Source organism: Henckelia pumila, chromosome 3 (genome assembly GCF_033568475.1).
Source record: "Henckelia pumila isolate YLH828 chromosome 3, ASM3356847v2, whole genome shotgun sequence".
NCBI classification, from domain to species: Eukaryota; Viridiplantae; Streptophyta; class Magnoliopsida; order Lamiales; family Gesneriaceae; genus Henckelia; species Henckelia pumila.
This window is the reverse complement of record NC_133122.1, coordinates 169,141,717-169,161,637: the sequence shown is the minus strand read 5'-3', so window position 1 is coordinate 169,161,637 and position 19,921 is coordinate 169,141,717.

Sequence of the window (19,921 nt, the reverse complement as noted above, 5' to 3'; positions counted from 1 at the left end):
CGCCCGCGCTGACATTAGCGCGCCCGCGCCTACGCCCGCAAATCCCAGCGCGCCCGCGCCAAAGGAAGTGCGCCCGCGCTCATACCTCGCAAAAACTAGCGCGCCCGCGCTCTAAGTAAGAGCGCCCGCGCCCACACCTCGCAAAGAGGCCGTGCGCCCGCGCCGTCCCCTCGCCCAGAGAAGTTATGGCACTGAAATAAACTCCATCAAACCCTAAACACTAGCATAAAGAGTATTTGATATTCCAATAACAATACAAGAAAGGTTTAGGGAAGAGCAACATTCAATTCGATAGCACCTACATCGTTTCTTGCTTACAAAACATATACGAGAAGTTCGAATGACTAAACATGATCGCAAAACATAACTAGGTTGACATGCTGATTCGACTTCTAAACGAGTCTCACTTCTATCTCTTGCTCTGGACGCTAACCAAGTCTATGCTGACTTGATCCTGCCCTTCCTGTTGCCAAGTACACATACAAAACAAAGCAACAGCCGGATAATCGGTGAGAAAGATAATCCCAGTAAAAGCAACATATCAAGTAATGAAACAATAAACATGCTTCCAAGACCACAACAAAATCAATAACAACGTAATGAAATGCATGTCTTTAAACCGGGATATCAAATCTGATAACAAAGGATTGCTGCTGTGCTTTTGGGTTCCCGAGGATGAGATCACGTGACGACTCACCGACTCTCCCAATCGAGGTGGTGCCACGTATCCCACTCCTCTAGACTTTGAGCAACTATAATGAGTATGCTAGCACTAGGCGCAATGACTATGTCATAGGCCACTCGAATATAGCTCCCAAACGTCTAACAAAAGGCTGTTCTGCCCATCGAAACAATAGTGCTGGCTCAATATGAATGCATATGGAAACAAAAGGAACTTAGCCATATAATTCATTCAAATAATCAACAAAATACAGGTTCCATAAACTAGAACCAGTATCAATGCAATATGTGATTTCAAGGGAAACTCGAGAACCAACTGTCCCGAGTATGCTATCCCGCTACAAAGATTGCTTTTACCTTTCAATGCCGTAGATCCAACTCCGGACAAGCTACAACAAAACATTGTATCAACAACTAGACAACCTAAACAACAAACAACGGTTCAAGGAAATCTCTTTACCGTTCTTCGTCCAACTCTCGACGAACAATGCTGCTAACACAGGGCACGACTGTAACGCCCCGATTTTATCTTAATCGACTTTATTTGAGATAATCGGAGATTCCAGAGTTCAAGAGCCGACTTGATTTTGATCAGGGTCCTTTTTGCAAATTTCGGATTTTTCAGGGACTAAAACGCAAATATGGACTTAATTAGATATTTATACATTGTTTTGACTCCTCCTTCACTCCACCCTCTTCTCTCCCAACCGATTCCTCCATTGAAGGCGTGAGAAAAGCTTTTCAAGCTTTTGGATTTCAGTCCGAGCTCGATCCGTCCGTTGGAATTTATTTCTGAAGGCAGATTAGCGATCACGGCTGCGAGAGCTTCGTTATATCGTAAGTTTTTCTACGATCAAATACGTTCTAATTTTGGGATGTCGTTAGAATCGTTTGAGATTCGAGTATGTTGATCTTGGCAGAGTTCTGATCGTTTATTCTCTGTCGGTTTGAAATAGAGCGTCGTTCGGAATTGTTATGAATTTTGAAGGGATTTTCGAAAATGTGAGTTTGGATATGTGTTGGATTTGAGTTTGAATGTTTGAATGATGATTGTTATGAGTTTTTGGGATTGATATTATGCTGTCTGCGTTTCCGGTTTATCAGATTATAGCCGTTATGCCGTCAGTTTGAAGTTTGAATATCGTTTCGTTGTTTTGATTAAACGATGTTTGATTGAAGAATTGGAATGCCGATATTGATCTTTATGACTTCTTTGTTAGATTGATTTGAAGCCAGTGGAGTTGCGAGATTTCAGCTTTGAACAGTTCTGAAGATTGTAGCCGGTATCGTATCGATCTTCTTATTGTCGCCTAGAAATTTTGATTGAATCCAGAGTGAATTATTGTTGTTGTTCCAGGTTCGGAGCATCGACGTCTTGAGAAGAGGTATAAGATGACTTAGACTGGAATGGAACGTGTGACTCGAATCCGACTTGATTCGAGTGTTCCGAAGAATTACATACTTGCATGTTATTTGCTCTTGAATTTAGTTTATTGAGTTATGTTTTGCATTGCATTCATCTTGAGCCAGAATCCTTGATTTGAACAGCGGGCAGGACGACCCTTTTATGATAGACGTTTGGGGATTATATTGTGAGTGGCCTGGGTGTAGCCGTTTCACCTAGTGCTAGCATACTCCTTATAGTCGCACCAAAGTCTAGAGGATAGAGATACGTAGCACCACCTCGAACGGGAGAGTCGGTGAGTTATTTACGTGATCTCGTCCTCGGGATCCCAAAAGCTAAAGTAGCAACTCTTTTGATTATCCGACTTGATAATCCCAGATTTTAAAGACATGCATTGCATTGTATGCATTTGAATTGAGTTTAGATATGATTTGGAAGTTGATGTATTTCGTTTGAGATACTTATTTGATATTGCATGTCTGTCTCTTTTACTGGGAATATCGTTCTCACCGGTTATCCGGCTGTTGTCTTTGTTTGTATGTGTACTTGGCAACAGGTGGGGCAGGACCGAGTAAGAGGCAGCATGGCTAGGTGGTTGAGATGATAGACGTGAGGCCTTGTTGTTTTAGAAGTCGAATATGTAATTCGAATGTAGATTGTATTCGAACTCGTTTTGTATTGGTTATGGAACTTAGAAGTGATGCATGTTCTACTAGATTGATTATTGTACAACTCTAGAACTTCATGTATTGTATTTTGACAGTTTGGTGTATCAATGCATGCTTATGATTAAGTTGGTTTATGGTTTTGCACTTTCCCAAGCTTTAGTTTTGCTTTTGCGAGTGTTTTTCAGTGCAGGTCGAAGGGGCAGCGCGCCCGCGCGACTTGAGGAGCGCCCGCGCCTCCCCTGGGCTTGGAATTTCGCATTTTGCGAAATTTCGGCGCGCACGCGCCACCAAGAGGCGCGCCCGCGCCTGAAGCTCGATTTTAAAAAATAAAAAAATAAAAAAATTGTTGTTTCGCGACGTGATTTTGCGTCGCCAAATGTCCGATTTTTTGCGTCGCCAATTGTGCTGGATTAATTTTATGTTTTCTTTGGCGAGATTAGATGATTAGAATCGAGGTCTCACATTAAGTGGTATCAGAGCGATAAGATTCTTGGACTGAATTTAGAAGTGAGCGGGGTAGATTGAGTCCACATGAATTGATTCTCGCATGTGATTGAGTTATTTAAATTTATTTATTTAAATACCATGCGAGCATGCTTTATTGTTGTGAATTATTTGAGTTACATGATTTTGTGATTTGAATTATAAAGCATGAATTATTTGAGATATGAACTGCATTTCACCTGTATTCGGAATTCTGAGAGGTTGCAAGGGCACCGATTGCAGCGATTGAGATATCCTGTGTCCTAACCTTTGATTATCAGATGGGTCCTCGACGAGTTATTAATAGGAACACACCGCTAGTTACTCCTGCGACTGAGCAAGCTAGTACCGAGGTTGATCAGTTGGATGCTACAGCGACGCCGATGGAAACCTTGCTGAAGAGGTTTCAGTCGTTTAATCCTCCCTTGTTGTTGGGTATAGAAAATCCAGTTGATTGTGAGAGTTGGTTGGATGACGTAGATCAGTTGTTCGATTCCCTTGACTATTCTGATGACCGCAGAACCAGGTTGGTCATTCATCAGCTACGTGGTGTGGCTAAGAACTGGTGGATCACGATGAAGAGATCCATTGAGAACCGAGGTACAGCTATTAACTAGAATCTGTTTAAGTCAAAATTTTATAAGAGGTTTTTCCCAGTGTCATACCGAAAGGACAAGGGAGCAGAGTTTGCCAATTTGAAGCAGGGGAATTTGAATATTGAGGAGTACGTAGCCAAGTTTGATAGTCTGTTGCGTTTTGCACCACTTATTGCCGGTGATGAGGAAGCTAAAGCCGACCATTTCATTAATGGCTTGAACCCTGACATCTTCACGCTGGTAAACACTGCTAGGCCAGATAATTTTGCGGATTCCATGAATCACGCAAAAGGAGCTGAAGCAGGTTTGTGGAGACAGAGAGGAGGTCAGTTTGTGCCGCAGCAACAGCAAGGACAGTTTCAGGCACAACCTTACCAATATCAGAACCCACCATCGTATTACCAGAACCAGTCCTTTCAATTTCAGAATCAACCACCGAGTTCTGAAGGTGGTAGCAGTGGAGGTAATAAGAGGGATTTCTATCATCCGAAAGGAAAGCAGTTTAAGAAGCACGGAACCAGTTCTTCAAGCTCTAGTGGTTCGAGGCAGTATGGATCGGGACAGAGTTCAGGACAGTCGGGCATGTCTTGTGCCAACTGCGGAGGTCGTCACTCCAGTGATCAGTGTAGAGGTATTTTTGGAAGCTGTCATATTTGTAACCAGGCGGGGCATTTTGCAAGAACGTGTCCTCAGCGTGTTCCTCAGCAAGCTCAGAGTGGAATTTTCCCGAGACAGACAGCTCAGCCTCAGCAGCAAGCACCTACTGTCCACTCTTTCCAACCTCAGCAACAGAATGTGCAGGAAGGTAATCAGTATGCAAGTCAGCCTCCCAGACAGCAGGCACAAGTTTTTGCTCTGTCTGAGGATCCGCAGACTCAGGCTGCACCCGATAATGACAGATCAGGTAACGTTCGATACTGAGTTTCCTATTCTTATTGGACTATTAGATACTGGCGAATCTCTTGCCTTCTTATTGAAGAATATTTATATGTTTAACGTCCCTCTTTTAAATTGTTGAATCGTTAGAATTGATGAATGCTCCAGTAGTGTTGTTAACTTCTGTTAACCGGATCTTTTAGAAGAATTAGTTGAGACTAGGAATTCTTATCGTTGATTTCTTATATTTTTGGAATGAGAATTGTACTGATCTTTCAGAGCTTTTGAGAATCGTATAGCAGATGTTTGTGCCGAGCAGTTGTATGTTTTTCTTCCATGTCTGAATTCTTTTGGATCGAATGGTCTTCTTCGATTGTATGATTTGATGATGGAATTTATGCCGATCAGCGATCTTTTCTTATCGATATTTTGGGGATGTATTCTTATTAAGTGGAATTGCGCTATAGTCTAGACGTCGAGACAGTTGAAGACGCTCGAGACTCAATGTCTGAATCTGGACTTTGAGCTCGCAGCGATCTTATTGATCAGAAGATCTGTTTTCTATTGTCTTATGAGGAAATTCGCGTGATCTGTTCTAATCTTAAGAGTTGGAGTAATTGTTTTCGCAGACGGAACTGATTTGGAGACAGAGAAGAGGATTAGATTGTATGAGATTTCTGACTACAAATCTTTCTGAGGATTTGATTGCAGCAGCGGATGTTTTGAGATGTTTTTATTTTATCTACTATCTGTTTATGGTTGTCTGATTGCAACTCTTTCAGTTCGATATCCTCAGAACGACGAACAGCCAGATTAGACGAGTAAAACTTTAGATGTTATGCCTTGAGTTGGAACCAGAGATGATTAGATTGTAACTGAGCTTAGGAGGATTTGTTGATGAGAATGAGTCGACTTTTGATTGACAAACTTGAAGGAGTAAGTTGTGAGACACAGTTCATGTTGGAACTTTGTTTGATTTCGAGGACGAAATCTTTTCTTAGAGGGGGAGAATTGTAACGCCCCGATTTTATCTTAATCGACTTTATTTGAGATAATCGGAGATTCCAGAGTTCAAGAGCCGACTTGATTTTGATCAGGGTCCTTTTTGTAAATTTCGGATTTTTCAGGGACTAAAACGCAAATATGGACTTAATTAGATATTTATACATTGTTTTGACTCCTCCTTCACTCCACCCTCTTCTCTCCCAACTGATTCCTCCATTGAAGGCGTGAGAAAAGCTTTTCAAGCTTTTGGATTTCAGTCCGAGCTCGATCCGTCTGTTGGAATTTATTTCTGAAGGCAGATTAGCGATCACGGCTGCGAGAGCTTCGTTATATCGTAAGTTTTTCTACGATCAAATACGTTCTAATTTTGGGATGTCGTTAGAATCGTTTGAGATTCGAGTATGTTGATCTTGGCAGAGTTCTGATCGTTTATTCTCTGTCGGTTTGAAATAGAGCGTCGTTCGGAATTGTTATGAATTTTGAAGGGATTTTCGAAAATGTGAGTTTGGATATGTGTTGGATTTGAGTTTGAATGTTTGAATGATGATTGTTATGAGTTTTTGGGATTGATATTATGCTGTCTGCGTTTCCGGTTTATCAGATTATAGCCGTTATGCCGTCAGTTTGAAGTTTGAATATCGTTTCGTTGTTTTGATTAAACGATGTTTGATTGAAGAATTGGAATGCTGATATTGATCTTTATGACTTCTTTGTTAGATTGATTTGAAGCCAGTGGAGTTGCGAGATTTCAGCTTTGAACAGTTCTGAAGATTGTAGCCGGTATCGTATCGATCTTCTTATTGTCGCCTAGAAATTTTGATTGAATCTAGAGTGAATTATTGTTGTTGTTCCAGGTTCGGAGCATCGACGTCTTGAGAAGAGGTATAAGATGACTTAGACTGGAATGGAACGTGTGACTCGAATCCGACTTGATTCGAGTGTTCCGAAGAATCACATACTTGCATGTTATTTGCTCTTGAATTTAGTTTATTGAGTTATGTTTTGCATTGCATTCATCTTGAGCCAGAATCCTTGATTTGAACAGCGGGTAGGACGACCCTTTTATGATAGACGTTTGGGGATTATATTGTGAGTGGCCTGGGTGTAGCCATTTCACCTAGTGCTAGCATACTCCTTATAGTCGCACCAAAGTCTAGAGGATAGAGATACGTAGCACCACCTCGATCGGGAGAGTCGGTGAGTTGTTTACGTGATCTCGTCCTCGGGATCCCAGAAGCTAAAGTAGCAACTCTTTTGATTATCCGACTTGATAATCCCAGATTTTAAAGACATGCATTGCATTGTATGCATTTGAATTGAGTTTAGATATGAATTTGGAAGTTGATGTATTTCGTTTGAGATACTTATTTGATATTGCATGTCTGTCTCTTTTACTGGGAATATCGTTCTCACCGGTTATCCGGCTGTTGTCTTTGTTTGTATGTGTACTTGGCAACAGGTGGGGCAGGACCGAGTAAGAGGCAGCATGGCTAGGTGGTTGAGATGATAGACGTGAGGCCTTGTTGTTTTAGAAGTCGAATATGTAATTCGAATGTAGATTGTATTCGAACTCGTTTTGTATTGGTTATGGAACTTAGAAGTGATGCATGTTCTACTAGATTGATTATTGTACAACTCTAGAACTTCATGTATTGTATTTTGACAGTTTGGTGTATCAATGCATGCTTATGATTAAGTTGGTTTATGGTTTTGCACTTTCCCAAGCTTTAGTTTTGCTTTTGGGAGTGTTTTTCAGTGCAGGTCGAAGGGGCAGCGCGCCCGCGCGACTTGAGGAGCGCCCGCGCCTCCCCTGGGCTTGGAATTTCGCATTTTGCGAAATTCCGGCGCGCCTGCGCCCGCGCCTGAAGCTCGATTTAAAAAAAAAAAAAATTGTTGTTTCGCGACGTGATTTTGCGTCGCCAAATGTCCGATTTTTTGCGTCGCCAATTGTGCTGGATTAATTTTATGTTTTCTTTGGGGAGATTAGATGATTAGAATCGAGGTCTCACATCGACACACTCCAACAAATCTGTACGAATACAAGAGTTGATCAACAACCACGATCATTCACAAGCCAAGGCTCCACTCAATACCAAAAACGATTCGAAAACCCAAAACTCAAACCGACGGCATAACGGCTATAAACTGAACAAACCGGAAATGCAGACAACAGTTCAATACTGATATAATCTCATTTCAATGCCCAAAACAACAATAACAAAGAAAACCCATCAATCTCAAAATCCATATTTTCGAAAATGGCTTCCAAAAATCATAACAAATCCAAACGTCGCTCTAATTCAAAACCGACAGATAATAAACGATCAGAACTCTGTCTAGAACAACATACTCGAATCTAGAACGATTCTAACAACATCCAAAAACTAGAATGTATCCGATCGTAGAAAAACTTACGATATAACAGAGCTCTCACTGCAGTGATCGATAATTTGCCTTCAGAAATAAATTCCAACGGCCGGATCGAGCTCGGACTGAAATCTGGAAGCTTGGAAAAGGTTGGAGGCATCTTCAATGGAGCTCACGGTTTGGAGGAGGAAGAAGAAGACTTTGTCAACAAAATCTAAGTGTAGATAATATATAAAAATCAATATTTGCATTTTAGTCCCTGAAATTTCCAAAATTTGCAAAAAGAACCCTGATCAAAATCAAACCGGCTCGAGAACTCTGTAATCTCTGATTAACTCAAATAAACTCATTTAAGATAAAAACAGGGCGTTACAATTCTCCCCCACTAAGAAGAGATTTCATCCTCGAAATCAACGAGAACCACAACTCATAAGATAGAATAAAGAACTAAAGACAGTAAGAAGAACTCACGTCATCCGAATAGCTCCGGAAATCGCTGTCTCATGTCAGATTCTGTCTCCCAAGTCGCTTCCTCGACGTCGTGACGGCTCCACTGCACTTTCACCAACGGAATCAACTTGGTTCTGAGTTGCTTTTCTTTCCGATCAAGGATCTGAATCGGTCTTTCAAAATAGCTCAGGGTCTCGTCTAACTCGGTTTTGTCAGGCTGAAGGATATGAGAAATATCTGGTTGATACTTTCGCAGCATAGAGACGTGAAAAACGTCGTGAATACCAGATAAAGACGGAGGAAGTGCAAGTCTGTAGGCAAGATCGCCTATCTTCTCGAGAATCTCGTACGGCCCAATGAATCTCGGAGATAACTTCCCTCTCTTACCGAATCTGATAGTGCCTCTGAAAGGTGAAATCTTCAGAAAGACTTGGTCTCCCTGATCAAAACTCAGAGGTCTACGCCTGACATTCGCATACTTCGCCTGTCTATCTTGAGCTGACTTCATTCTGGTCTGAATGATCTTAACCTGCTCTGCCATATCTCTAAGCATCTCCGGTCCCAAATCTGGTGACTCGGACAATTCGTCCCAAAACAACGGAGATCGGCACTTTCTACTATACAAAGCCTCAAAAGGCGCCATACCGATACTCGCTTGGAAGCTGTTGTTGTAAGAAAACTCGACAAGAGGCAAAGAATCCTGCCAACTAGTGCCAAAGTCTAGCACTACCGCTCGCAGCATATCCTCTAACGTCTGGATAGTCCGCTCTGACTGTCCATCGGTCTTAGGATGATAAGCCGTACTCAGATGCAATCGAGTACCAAGTGCCCCCTGAAGACTGTGCCAGAAGTGAGAAATGAATCTAGGATCTCTGTCTGAAACGATCGACTTCGGCACACCATGCAGTCTCACAACATTGCTAACATACAACTTAGCCATCTGATCATGACGATACGTCATCCTGTACGGAATAAAACACGCAGACTTCGTCAATCGGTCGATCACTACCCAAATGGCATCGCATCCTCGAACGGATCGTGGTAGCTTCGTGACGAAATCCATGGAAATGTGATCCCACTTCCATTCAGGAACAGATAGACTGTGCAACAGACCTCCTGGTCGCTTCCGTTCTGCTTTCACCTGCTGACAATTCAAACACCGAGATACAAACCTCGCTACGTCGCTCTTCATTCTCTTCCACCAAAACTGAATCTTTAGATCGTTGTATATCTTACGACCTCCAGGATGAATACTAAACCGACTGCAATGAGCCTCTCGAAGAATAAGCTGCCTCAACTCCAAAATATCAGGCACAACAATACGGTTATTCACATACAGTACATCATCTCTAACCTGGAATTCAGACTGATGCCCAGATCTGACTTTCTCTACTGAAACCTGAATACTCGGCTCAGACTTCTGTGCTTCTCTGATTGCAACAAACAACTCCGGTTCGGCTTGAATAACAAACACTCTGATAGTCTCCATATCTGTTTCAAACTCTAAACCAGAAGTGCAACAATCATCGATCAACTGAGAAACACCAATAGTAGAAAGAGATAAGGAACAAAGCTTTCGGCTCAAGGCATCTGCAACTGCATTCGACTTCCCCGGATAATACTTGATTTCACAGTCGAAATCCTTCAACAGGTCTAACCATCTTCTCTGTCTCATATTCAGCTCTGCTTGTGAAAACAAGTACTTAAGGCTCTTATGGTCAGAAAAGATCTCGAAAGACTCACCATAAAGATAGTGACGCCAGATCTTCAGAGCAAAGACGATCGCAGCTAGTTCAAGATCATGAACCGGATAACGAGTCTCGTGCAGTTTCAGCTGTCTCGATGCATACGCTACCACATGCTTATGCTGCATAAGAACACAACCCAAGCCTCGGTTAGAAGCATCACAATAGACTGTGAAACCTCCAGTACCTTTCGGAATAGAAAGAATTGGAGCATTGGTCAGTCTCCTCTTCAGATCAACAAAGCTAGCCTCACAATATGCAGTCCAGACAAAAGGCGCATTCTTCTGAGTCAGCTGGGTAATAGGCTTGGCAATAGACAAGAAACCCTCGATGAAATGACGGTAATAACAAGCTAAACCCATGAAGCTTTGGATCTCCGGCACTGAAGTAGGTCTAGGCCAATTCATAGCCGTTTCAATCTTGCTGGGATCGACAGAAATCCCATCTTCAGAAATAATATGACCGAGAAAGACAACTTGATCTAACCAGAATTCACACTTAGACAGCTTGGCAAACAACTGCTCAGCTCGTAAAATCTGGAGTACGGTCCTCAAGTTCTCTGCATGGTCAGTACGGTTCTTCGAGTAGATAAGAATATCATCGATAAAGATAATGACGAACTCATCTAAAAAACGCTGAGAGATACGGTTCATCAAACCCATAAAAACCGCTGGAGCGTTAGTCAAACCGAACGGCATGACTATAAACTCAAAATGACCATACCTCATTCTGAATGTGGTCTTAGGAACGTCTTCCTCTCGCACTCTCATCTGGTGATAACCTGACCTCAGATCAATCTTAGAGTAGACAGAAGAACCTTGCAGTTGATCAAAAAGGTCATCTATTCGGGGTAAAGGATACCTGTTCTTAACTGTAGCCTGATTCAATTGGCGGTAGTCGATACAGAGCCGCATAGAACCATCCTTCTTACGAACAAAAAGCACAGGAGCACCCCAAGGCGACACACTAGGTCAGATGTATCCCTTGGCAATTAAATCCTCAAGCTGCTCCTTCAACTTTCTCAATTCAACAAGTGCCATACGATAAGGAGCTTTTGAAATAGGTTGAGTACCTGGCACTAAGTCAATGCTGAATTCAACCTCTCGAATTGGTGGCAATCCAGGAACATCTTCCGGAAACACATCAGCAAAATCTCTAACCACTGGTAAGTCAACCAAAGCTGGGCTAGATTTCAGTACATCAACCGCATAAACAAAAAATCCTTCTACACCTCTCTGTAACAAACGAGTCATAGATAACACTGAAATCAAAGGAATTCTAGATCGAGAACCCTTACCAAAGAATTTCCACTCGTTTGCCATTTCAGGTCTGAACCTGACAACCTTCACAAAACAATCAACTGTTGCCCTGTACTTGGTCAAAGCATCTATACCGACAATACAATCAAAATCTGACAACCCAAGCACAATACAGTCGAATTCTAACAAATTTCCCTCAAAACAAAGTTCACAGTTCCTGACTAGTCTGACAGAAACAATTCCTCCACCCAAAGGTGAAATAACAGTTACTACTGTAGGCAACAATTCAGTTGGCAAAGCATGCAATAACACAAATTTTTCAGAGATAAAGGAATGGGAAGCACCTGTATCTATCAAGACATGAGCAGAATGACCGAAAATCGAATAGTTACCTGCTATAACATCGTCAGGTGCTGCCTGAGCCTGATCCTCTGTCAATGCAAAGACTCGTGCTTGCTGTCTCGGAGGCTGATTTGCACTAGAGCTACCTCCCTGTCTGTTCTGCTGTTGCTGAGGTTGGAAAGAGTGCACTGCAGACGACTGCCTCTCCGGCTGAGCTGCAGGTCTAGATGAACTCCCACTCTGAGCTCTATCTCTATTACGTTGTGGGCACACCTTCGAGAAGTGTCCCGGTTGCTGACAGGTGTTACAATTACCGAAGACTCCCACACACTGATCCGGTGAGTGTCTTCCCCCACACTTGCTGCAGTACATGGTTGAAGATCCAGAACTCTGTCCTGAACCGAATTTCTTCGAACCACTGGAACTAGACGAACTGTTCCCTTGCCTCTTGAACTGTTTACCTCTTGCTTTGTACTGATCTTTTCTGCTTCCCCCACTGTTTCCACCTTCATACCTTTGCTGCTGGTTCTGATGCTGCGGTGGCTGATTCTGATACTGAGATGGTGGGTTCTGATACTGCCTCTGTTGCTGAGGTGCTACCTGGTTACCACTTTGCCTCCACAAGCCTGCTTCCGCTCCCTTTGCGTAATTCATAGCATCCGCAAAGTTGTTAGGCCTGTTGGTGTTTACCAACGTGAAGACGTCGGGGTTCAAACCATTGATGAACTGATCTGCCTTAGCTTCTTCATCTCCGGCAATTAGCGGTGCAAAACGAAACAGACTATCAAACTTAGCCACGTACTCTTCAATGTTCAGATTCCCTTGCCTCAGATTGGAAAACTCTGCTCCCTTATCTTTGCGATACGAGATAGGGAAAAACCGCTTATAAAACTCAGATTTAAAAAGAGTCTAAGTAACTTCCGTACCTCTACTCTCCATTGCTTTCTTTGTCATGATCCACCAGCTCTTAGCAACCCCACGTAGCTGATGAATGATTAACCTGATTCTGCGGTCATCTGTGTAATCAATGAAATCAAACAGCTGATCAATATCATCCAACCAACTCTCGCAGTCAACTGGATTTTCTGAACCCATCAATAACGGCGGATTGAACGACTGAAACCTCTTCAATAAGGTTTCCATAGGCGTTGCTGAAGCATTCAACTGATCAACTTCAGTGCCAGCCTGCTCAGTCGCAGGGATAACTGGCGGTGTGTTTCTGTTTATCACTCGACGAGGACCCATCTGATAATCAAAGGTTAGGACACGAGATATCTCAATCGCTACAATCAGTCCCCTTACAACCGCTTGGAATACCGGATACCAGTCGGTAACAGAAACAGTTATATCTCAAGTAGATCATGCTTTATAAATTAAATCACATAACCATGTAATTCAATAATTCCCAATAATAAAGCATGCTCGCATGGAATTAAGTACACAGTTAAAATAATTCAAACACATGCGAGGAGTCAATACACGAAGACTCGATCTACCCGCTCACTCTAGTTCGACCAAGAATCTTAACTCTCTGATACCACTTAATGTGAGACCTCGTTTCTAATCAAGTAATATCAGACGACAAGCTATAAGTAAACAAGAACCCAAAGTATTTATATATATATTTTTTTTAAAAGGAGGCTCGCGCGCCCGCGCTGACATTAGCGCGCCCGCGCCTATGCCCCGCAAATCCCAGCACGCCCGCGCCAAAGGAAGCGCGCCCGCGCTCATACCTCGCAAAAACTAGCGCGCCCGCGCCCACACCTCGCAAAGAGGCTGCGCGCCCGCGCCGTCCCCTCGCCCAGAGAAGTTAAGGAACAGAAATAAACTCCATCAAAACCTAAACACTAGCATAAAGAGTATTTGATATTCCAATAACAATACAAGAAAGGTTTAGGGAAGAGCAACATTCAATTCGATAGCACCTACATCGTTTCTTGCTTATAAAACATATACGAGAAGTTCGAATGACTAAACATGATCGCAAAACATAACTAGGTTGACATGCTGATTCGACTTATAAACGAGTCTCACTTCTATCTCTTGCTCTGGACGCTAACCAGGTCTATGCTGACTTGATCCTGCCCTTCCTGTTGCCAAGTACACATACAAAACAAAGCAACAGCTGGATAATCGGTGAGAAAGATAATCCCAATAAAAGCAACATATCAAGTAATGCAACAATAAACATGCTTCCAAGACCACAACAAAATCAATAACAACGTAATGAAATGCATGTCTTTAAACCGTGATATCAAATCTGATAACAAAGGATTGCTGCTGTGCTTTTGGGATCCCGAGGATGAGATCACGTGACGACTCACCGACTCTCCCAATCGAGGTGGTGCCACGTATCCCACTCCTCTAGACTTTGAGCAACTATAATGAGTATGCTAGCACTAGGCGCAACGACTATGTCCTAGGCCACTCGAATATAGCTCCCAAATGTCTAACAAAAGGCTGTTCTGCCCATCGAAACAATAGTGCTGGCTCAATATGAATGCATATGGAAACAAAAGGAACTTAGCCATATAATTCATTCAAATAATTAACAAAATACAGGTTCCATAAACTAGAACCAGTATCAATGCAATATGTGATTTCAAGGGAAACTCGAGAACTAACTGTCCCGAGTATGCTATCCCGCTACAAAGATTGCTTTTACCTTTCAATGCCGTAGATCCAACTCCGGACAAGCTACAACAAAAGATTGTATCAACAACTAGACAACCTAAACAACAAACAACGGTTCAAGGAAATCTCTTTACCGTTCTTCGTCCAACTCTCGACGAACAATGCTGCTAACACAGAGCTCGACACACTCCAACGAATCTGTACGAATACAAGAGTTGATCAACAACCACGATCATTCACAAGTCAAGGCTCCACTCAATACCAAAAACGATTCGAAAACCCAAAACTCAAACCGACGGCATAACGGCTATAAACTGAACAAATCGGAAATGCAGACAACAGTTCAATACTGATATAATCTCATTTCAATGCCCAAAACAACAATAACAAAGAAAACCCATCAATCTCAAAATCCACATTTTCGAAAATGGCTTCCAAAAATCATAACAAATCCAAACGTCGCTCTAATTCAAAACCGACAGATAATAAACGATCAGAACTCTGTCTAGAACAACATACTCGAATCTAGAACGATTCTAACAACATCCAAAAACTAGAATGTATCCGATCGTAGAAAAACTTACGATATAACAGAGCTCTCACTGCAGTGATCGATAATCTGCCTTCAAAAATAAATTCCAACGGCCGGATCGAGCTCGGACTGAAATCTGGAAGCTTGGAAAAGGTTGGAGGCGTCTTCAATGGAGCTCACGGTTTGGAGGAGGAAGAAGAAGACTTTGTCAACAAAATCTAAGTGTAGATAATATATAAAAATCAATATTTGTGTTTTAGTCCCTGAAATTTCCAAAATTTGCAAAAAGGACCCTGATCAAAATCAAACCGGCTCGAGAACTCTGTAATCTCTGATTAACTCAAATAAACTCATTTAAGATAAAAACAGGGCGTTATAGCACTAGACATCACCCGTCCAGATAGGGTTGAGCGGCCCTACATGGCTCATCTCACAAGATGGACAGGCACAATATGATATGCACATGCTGCATAATAATATGACACATAAATGCAACATATAAGCATGCAAACCTGCTGGCTATCTCAGTCTGTACTTACGTACCTTACTACAGGCAGTCCTAGCAGTCCCACTCTAGGTTCCCAGCCTACATCAGCTCTACAATGCAAATTACCCATGCATCATTCATTAAGCTCTAAAACCCTAACTAAGCTATTGCATACTCCTAAATAATTTAAGGAGACCATAGCTATACCTGTGTCCGTCGTCAGCCCACTGATGGCGACTATCTCGCAACTAGGGGTACACCCCTATTGCAGCTCCACAGCCTCGAGCACTGCTTCACTACTATGTCAGACAATGTCCGAATATACTAAAATATGTTCCTTACTCCAACTCTAAAATAAGAGTACCCAAAGCCCTAAAATAGAGCCACGAGGGCGAAGGAGAGGAATTCGGAATTGGCAAGAAATGAGGAGCTCGGACCCTATATTTATAGACGTCGATCGGAAGCTCCGTTCCTCGATCGGAAGCTCCGAACGTGCAGATCGGAAGCTCCGTTCCTCCGATCGGAAGCTCCAATGCCACGTGTCAATCTCAACCACATGCAACTGAAAGAGTGGGTGCCCGGTTAGCCAACTTGTGGCTAAGGACTTTTATGACTCTATGTAAAACAATCTTTTGTTTAATATAATTTACACTTTTATAATTGTATTGACTTTATCTTTCTTCATATTGTTATATTATGATATAATATTGTTGTTTTTGATAAAGACCTTGAATATACTATAGTGTATGTACGATGTGGTAGCACATGGGGATGGCTATCATGAAACACATCTTATAGTCACTGTATATTCTAAACTGTTCCTAGTCAATTGAGCCGTCCGCAAAAAAGGGATAAAGATTGCTCGAGATTGAGACTAGCATTTGCGATGCCGAGTACCACGTTTCATTGGTATGGAACATAGAAATGTTCAAAGCATGCAAATGGATATTCATATGATGAATGATCGAACTACCCTATTAGGACATTCCAAGTGGTTATCACTTATCGAGTGGATAAAGTCCGCGGTTTTGGTTGTACACCATTAGTCCTTATTACTTGAAACATCATTGAGACTCTATATGCTAGTACTGTACTTTGACTTGTTTACCGACTCTATTGGGGTCATCAGGTGTCGGGATTGGATACAGTTACGACATATATAGGAGTCGATGCTTTGTTGTCAAGGATTCATCACATACTTGTGAGTGTGGATATCCTATGCGATCTGAGGAGATATTAGTGTGACGAATCTCTGGCCAGAGTACATGATGTTTTTTAGGTTAATGGGTTATCCTAGTAACACATGCGATGTCACTAATAGATCTCCAAGATGTTATGCATAGTTATCGAATCTCGAACGACTCTCGATATACCAATGGTTGTTGATTCGATCGGGATATATGGTTGAAGGGATCGTACTGTACTCTAACCAAAATCTACTGGTTCTTGCAGGCACTATCAGTAATACCTAGGGAATCATGGGGCGATGTTGCTAGGCGCTCTTACCATGATTCGATGGGTAAGTCGGAAATTGTTGTTCCAAGTCACAAGGAGTTGTGAGCCCACGGCTAGCTGTATTCCTGAACCATTGAGGGTTACACAAGTAATGGATTACTAAAACCCCGTAGAGATAGTTATATTTAAAGAGTTAAATTTAATGAAAGAGAAGTTGGACTTCTTAACTAAAGGGAGTGAGATTTCCTAAAATGACATAGGGATGGACATTTTTGGAAATCACTGAATTCGGATTCAGAAAAATTATCTTGACTCTAAAAGATGCAGAAATGGTTTCTGTGCACATTGGTGAAATCAGTTTATCAATCGGAGCCACGATGAATTTTATATTAATTTCTATAACAACGGGCTTGGCTTGTTGGGCTTAAGTTATGGATTGTGGGCTTTAAGGAGTTAGAGTCCTGATACAATTATAACTAGAAATTATCTATAAATAGAGGTGTTGGGTTCGAAAAACAACTAAATTATGTCTTATAATTTTCGAACACTGCATAAATAATTCTAAGGGATTTTTCGAAAATTCCTTGCTCCTTTTTGAGAAAATTCGGATTGTGATTTTTGTGAAAAATTACAATTCTGAATTAACAGATCATATCTGTTTATTCTCTACGCAAAACTTCTGATTGATTTCTAGTGCAGTCAATCAGAGAGTTTCTGTTTTCTGTTCGTGGACCTTATTCCGGTGATTGATCGTGACGCCATCAGTTCTCGGGATTTACAAGAAGAGCAGATTAAATTCTGTTGAAGTCCATAATCTCGTTTCGAGATTTAAGGTAAAACATTAATTGTGATTGTTTGTTTTACTTGTATGAATTTAATCGTAAAAGTTTTGATACCCAGATATGGAATCGTTCCATATTAATTAAAATAAATTTTTTTTAAACTTCCGCTACACCGGGTATTAATTCTAATTGATCTGAACACCATTTTCCAACAGTGGTATCAGAGCCAGGTTTCTCAGATCAAACGATTAAATTAATCGATTGTACAAAATTTTTAAGCCTCGTTTTTGAAACAAAACAAATTTTTTAAAAATCAAAATTTTGACGGGAAAAACACGGGCAGCGATTGTAGCCGCCCAGCGCAGCGCTGGGCGCTGCCCAATGGGCAGCGACGGGCTGCCCGGGATTGTCTCGGGCAGCCCGGGAAAATTAAATTTTTATTTTTTAAAAAATTTTGAATTTTTGAAATTCTAGTGTTTGATCCGATCGAAAATTGTTTTCGATTGGATCACGAGGCATCGGATCGAATTGTTCGAGTCCGAAATTTTTTAAAAATTGATTTTTGGATAAATTTGAATTTTTGGAAAATTTATAAATTTTATCCGTTAAATTGAATTTTATAAAATTAATTATTTTGGTACAATTGATGATAATATATGATCTTATGGATGGATAAGATAAAATATGATTTTATCTTTTAATTATGATGCCATTGCATGTTTATCCAATTATTTAATTATTGAATTAATTAATGGATAAAGGATGATCGATTGCCATGACCAATATTTTAGGTGTATGTTAGGTGATTTACATTTGTCTTATTGTTGTTGGTGTTTATTAATGGGCTTGGTTTATAGCCCAATATGATTGTCATATGTAATAAAAGTGGGCCTGGTTTATGACCCGTTCCCACCCCTAAAAATGTATCCCATATTTGTCATCGAAATTTATTGTAAATTTATTAGACTTAGTGGGAGACAAAGATTTGATGAAATGGTGGGCCCAGCAGACAATAAAGACCGAAGAAATGTAAATTAGAAGCACAATGTAATAGGATTGCATTGCATACTTGCATATCACCTAGGATTGGACTTAGACTCGTGATTGGCAACCACGGGTCGAATAGTTAATGGGATCGATCATCCTTTAATAATATATGATATTATTGATGTATGCATGTTTAGACATAAATTGTATGAATCCCGCAAGCATACATAATTTGCATGATGAGACAAATTTTCAAAATAAAATCCCTCATTTTAAATATGATTTAAAATTGATATCAAGATAAACAAAAGGGAATTTTAAATATTGTTTAAATATTTCTACCTTCCATCAACGATCAATGTATGTGATGCTACCCGCGGATACGGTCCGGCTCATATTATTGGGGGGGGCCGTTCGTCGGAAAGCTGTACATTGGATCGACACATGTTGTAAGTTGGGTGGAACTCCCATGGGATTGGCTCATATTATTGGGGATCCACATGGCGACCGTCCATCACAACTTAATATTGATGGGTCATCTTGACATGTCACAATAAATGGTGTCATATTATTGGGCCCTTATTGGACATGAGGTAAAAACATGGAGGTTGCTTTGGAAGCAATTGGGCTCTACCTTTTGAAAATTATGGTTGGCTGATATTATTCGGGACCATAGTTTGTCAATTGGACTCCATGTTCCCACTAAAGAAAATGTTTCTCGTTTTCACTAGAGGGTAGTGAAATCGTCAAAATAGTGGGAATGTAATTCATAAAATGAAATTCGCCATATTTTATGTCTTAGTAAATTAATTAAACAAATCACTGATTATTGTCTGTTTCCTTTTTCAGTATTTCATTACTATGAATTCGCGTAATCCACTACTCTCAATTCTCGATCAAAACAAGTTGACTGACTCTAACTATACGGAATGGTTCCGTAAGTTAAAAATCTTTCTAAATTCGGAGAAGGCTTTCTACGTGTTAGAGAAGCGTCCTCCGAAGGAAGCCCCGGCTAACACTAGTCCGGAAGAGTTGAAAAAGCTTGACGATTGGTGGGACCATGATGTCAAGGCAAAGAGTTATATGCTAGCATCAATGTCTGATGAACTCCAGAGGCGATTTGAGGATGCGGTGAATGCTGCTGACATTCACAGCGCACTCAAGGAA